The sequence below is a fragment of the Bison bison genome, unplaced genomic scaffold, assembly GCF_000754665.1.
Source record: "Bison bison bison isolate TAMUID 2011002044 unplaced genomic scaffold, Bison_UMD1.0 scf7180017864304, whole genome shotgun sequence".
NCBI classification, from domain to species: Eukaryota; Metazoa; Chordata; class Mammalia; order Artiodactyla; family Bovidae; genus Bison; species Bison bison.
Genome location: NW_011494876.1, coordinates 16,058,298 through 16,063,487, shown reverse-complemented (window position 1 = coordinate 16,063,487; position 5,190 = coordinate 16,058,298).

Sequence of the window (5,190 nt, the reverse complement as noted above, 5' to 3'; positions counted from 1 at the left end):
CGGGGCCTGCGCGTCGGCCGCGGGCGTGTGCGGCCGGCCTGCGGACTGCCTCCGGGGCTTCCACCGAGGGTCGCGCCTCCCAGCTTGGCCAGATCCCGAGGTTGGGGCGTTGAGCCCCCTCAGGAGGCGGGGAAGGGCGCCGCAGCCGCCGGAGCCTGAGCTCAGAGGCTTGGGGTCACCCCTTCACACACAGACACACTTGGGCTTCTTTGGAAGCCTGCTGCTACCTTTTCACCTTTTCACTTAGTCTTTGGAAAACGATCTTCACCTGCAGGAATATTTGGAAAAATGTCTTCGGAGAAATGGCTTTCTGGGTTTAGAAGGCTTCTGCTGTAAATTTCAAGTTAATTTCACACCATCTCAGCTGCTGATTTAAACTGCATATTTTAATCTCTATGACTTGAGAAGCTCTAAGACCTGTGAACTTCAGAATGAGTTTTAATGGTGACCGTAAAGTTTGGCCTTGGTGAGAGCTACACGGCCTGGGACAGCACGGTTATAGCCTAGAGTTCTAACTTAAGAGCCCGGCCTGCTGCTTCCCTAAATAAGCGAGTAGACGTGATTCCTGGCTTGGAAGCCAGACTTCTGTGCAGGGAGGTGGTGTTTACAGGACATCAGTTCAGAGGAAGAGTTGAATGTGCTACCAGGTGTTTGGGAGTTTGGTGTAGATGGGTTGTTGTAACTTTATCAGGTTGTTCTATGCTTAGCTCTTGAGAGAGGTAATTTGGGGATGTGCTTTTTTCTTAAAAAAAAAGAATTCAACATGGGAGGCATAGTTTGAATATGGAGAAGTTGAATTGAACTTTGCTGGCCTTGGAGCCAAGTAATCAGAGCTCCTGGCCTGCGTGCTTAAAGGAGATTGAGGAGCCATTTCTTGGAGCAGTGAGATTTGGGGAGGGAGTTCGATGAGCCTGTTGAAGGCTTGCAGGATACTGTGTGAAAGGAGATGCAAGCAATGCAATTTGAGCAACAGACATCTGATTGGAACATGAAAGCTTGTGTTGCTGTGTACCTCTGTTGAAAGAGGCAGAGAGCCAGCCTTCACTGTTCTGAAAAAGTGATTTGGCAAAGTACATTCATTTATTTAACAAATACTTGACTTCACTACTTACCAGATTCTGTGGTAGGTCCAGGGGACCCATGTATTGGGTTGGCCAAAAAGTTCATTGAGATTTGTCCATACACTTTTCCAGAAAAGCCCTAACAATTTTTTTTATCCAGCCCTAAGAAAGAACCTGGTTCTGCCCTTATGGAAGTCAGTATGGTGGGCAGTGGGGGATGGAGGACCTGTGATTGATAGTGTCTGCCCACTCAGTGTGCTCAGATGGTTCTTGGGAGCCTGAGGAGAGAGGGAATTCCTGAGCCAAGGCTTGCAGGGCCAGCAGAAATTAGCTGGGGGACAGCAAGGTCCCGACTCAGGGAACCACATGTACATGAGTGCCTAAAATAGCACCTGTGAGTCCTCCAGCTTGAGAGGTGGGGGCCCCTGGCCTTTCTCTTGTGCCAAGGAATTCAGACTTCAAATTCAAGGTGCCAGAGTCTGGGAAGGGTTTTCCTCGGTGGAGTGGTGTGGTCCAGACCTATGTTTAGAAAGGTCTTGTTGGTGGCCACATAGGTGGTGCAGGAGAGGATGGGAAAAGGACCTAGGGCTCTGAGTTAAACCCTTAGAGGACAGATGAGGGTGAAGGAGCCAGCCTAGGAGACTGGCTGAAAAGTTTGAGCAAAGGGAATTCCAAGCTGTGATGGGGGAGGAGGCTCTATTCAGGAATGTGTGGGCCAGAATATTTAACATGACCAAGGCTTTAAATCACCTCTTTTGTAAATTTGCTAGTGTCTCTTGAACATTGAATATGGTGGAATTTGGAGGGACCCTTGGGCCACTTAGACTGGGGTTGTTGTTTACGAAAGGAGAAGCATAGCTTTTTTTGTTGTTGTTGTTAACCTTAACCTTATTTCTCACTTGAACTGGGAGCATCGCAGTTTTTCTTGGGCAGGGCTGGTATATTAACCCCTGAAGTAAATAGATACGTGTTCATCCTTGTTGAGGCAGATGAGCGCATGTTCAGTCCTTTAACCTCACAGTCATTCCAGCCTTTCCTGAGCTCTAGATCAGTGATGCGATGGATCTACACCAGCACAGTCTAGGGCCTTCGGAGTTTCTGCTCTACATGCGCAATTGTGAATGCTTCTGAGAGTCCTTTCCAGTGGCTTAGCAAACTGAGTCACAGATGAAGGAATGTTCCCAAGGTCACACAGCTGTCATGTGGCGGATTTAGGATTTGAACCCTGGTTGGACGTTTGGCTATACCCATCTGTGTTTGTGTTGTATCAGACTAATAATGGTCTCAGTTGGGTCCTTCTCTGGCAAAGACCAAGCCCAGGTGTTTGGTGGTGGGCAGAATGCTGGGATGATATGAGAAAGGGATCAGTGATCCCACATGGAGCTCCAGGAACATGCTTTGAGGGGCTATTTTCAGAAATCTAGGGTTTATCAGAGCCTTCTTGAGCCCTGCGCTGGTGGCTCTGGGCACTGTACTAAAGTAAGCCAATGAACTTGGGTCCTAGGCTGGAGAGGGCAGACCTTAGGGGAGAACTAGATTTGAGCTAGACCTTCAAGAAGGGTTAGTGGTTTGATTGGTGAAGGAGTGGTGGCAAGAAGGTCACAATTGTGTGGAAGAAAAAGAAGTGAACAGAGGAAAGGGGCTGGGGCGGGGAGAAGGCTGGGCTGTTTTTCTGTATGTTCTGGAAGGTTGAGTTGGAGTCAGAAGGCCACATGGAGAAGTTTGATGTTATGGAAGAACAGGAAACCTTGGCGATCTCAAAACACACTGTGATGGGATCAGCTCTGGGTTTTCAGAAGTGAGCCCCCATTGTGAATGTTGAGGTTGGGCTGGATTAGAGACAGGTTGGTTAATTACTGCTGTGGTCCACTGGGGAGATAGTGGCTCTGAACTAGAACAGTGGTCAGCAGGGCAGTGGAGATGAAGAAGGTTCAAGATGAGCCAGTTCAGCAGATGTTAGGGACCTGAATGCTGCTGGTACCAGGAGGGATCTACCACAGACTGAGGCAGGAGGTTGACAGTGAAAAGATGAGGATATGAGGCTGCATTAGCCAAGCACTGATAAGGACTTGAGAAACTCCAAATAAAGAAGGGCCCCTAGGGAATTCCCTGGTGGTCCAGTGATTAGGACCCTGTGGGTCACTGCGGAGGACTGGGTTCGATCCTTGGTCCGGGAACTAAGATCCCACAAGGTGTGTGGCATGGCCAAAAAAAAAAAGAAGGGCCTCTAGATTGCCTGAAGTGGGGAAGGCTTGAGTTTCTGTGGCAGGCAAGCAACAGGGCAAAAAAGAGGTAAACTTAACGAGAGAGCACAACTTGTCGACCCACTTGGTAGGTAGAGGGAAGCATCTATACTTTCAGATACTCAGAATCATGGTGGGTGTAATGTAGCTTTAGACTGGATTTCAGGTAAAGAATTGCCAGTGACTTGCACATTTGACCTGTGCAAGGCAAACTAAAGGTGTCCCATGATGGTGTGACGTCAGAGCCCCTTTACCCCATGCTTCCTTTTTAAGTTGGTTTTTTTTTTTTATCGTAGCCTTCTTGATAAGAGGCACATAACTAGTCGAGCTGAATGGCAAGTGGTGATAGACTGATTTTGCGGGTGGGCAAGAATAAGAGTGAGGTCTTCCGAGTTGTTTTTTTTTTTAAGATTTTGTTTATTTATTATTTTTACTTGGTGTGCCAGGTCTTAGTTGGCGCATGTGAGATCTATTCCCCAACCAGGGATTGAACCCGGCCCCCCTGCGTTGGGAGAGTGGAATCTTAGCCACTGGACCACTAGGGAAGTCCCGTCTTAAGAGTTTTTTTCCTAACCAATGTAGGAAGTCAGCAATGAGAAGTTTGACTCAATATTCCAGGTTCCGGGGTACCTTGTTTAGATTTGAGCGACTGCAAGAGGGTAACGGCTTGGAGGCTGGAGGCTTCCAGAGTATCAGAGAAGTAAGAAATGCGGGTGTGAACATGGAAGGGGACCCAGAGGGGGACTAGAGTATTGAACCATAAGGGAACTCTGAGTGAGAATACAGGTAGTGTGGGCTTCTAGGTGCTCTGTGTATTGGTCAAGGATTTCTCCCTCCTCCACGTTCAGGAGTATTTCTGTGCTTTTCCAGTGTTACGGTTTTGTTGCTTAAGCCCCCATCTTTCTCTGCTGTTCCTGGGTTGACGCTCCAGTCCTGGAATAAGATGTTGGTGGTTTTCAATATGCAGGTAATTAATCTGGTCATTTCCCAGTAGGTCTGTGTGTGCCCATGTTTTTGGGCACTAATTTAAAGTAGTCTTCCTTTGAGTTGCATAACCTGCTTCGCCTTTTGACCGCCACTCTTCACTCTGATCATTAGTCAGTGATACTGCTCAGATAGCAATTTCTATAAATAGGATTTTAGAGTAGTTTACAAAATTACACCAGCCAGAGGGCTTAATTTAGCCCTAGTGAATAGGGTTTCCTATTTTCCCATTCCTTGGGTTTGAGAGAGCTAAGCATTTTCTTAGCTTTGCTCTGGGTCCAGGGTGGAAGGATGGATGGCCTGCCATGGTACAGTATCATGAACTGAGTGTGTCTAAGTTGATGAAACTGTCCTGTGTTCTGTGTTGGAATGAAGTAAATCTGAATGAACTTTTGCACTATGTTGACTTAATTTATATTTTACAAGTAGAATCCTAATGGGAATAATCAGCTGAATATAAAAAATCATTTTTATAACAGTGTCTTTAACCTACACATCCTGTGATGCATTTAATAGTGTTTAGGTTTTGCTTCTCAGTTATACCTTCTTGAGCTAATTATTTTTGAAAATACCCCTGTCTAAATTTTAGACATCGAAATTAATTTTGTATGTTTTGAAACTGTTTATAATTTTTTGATCCTAGATTGACTCTACAGAAGACATTTCATTTTCTTTGTCATCCTTTGGCAATAAAGGGTGACTGGTGGTGTGGGCAGATTGAGTGGCACGCCCCACTTCCTTTGGAGGTGGTGGTTGTGGTGTATGTAATGCCGCCTTGGTTGTGGACATTCACCAATATCGGTTCCTTCTTTTCCTGTAGGGCTTCTGCTCTCCAGGAAGATAAGGCTTTTTTTTTTTTTTTTTTTCTGTCCTTGCTGCACGGAATGTGGGATCTTAGTCCC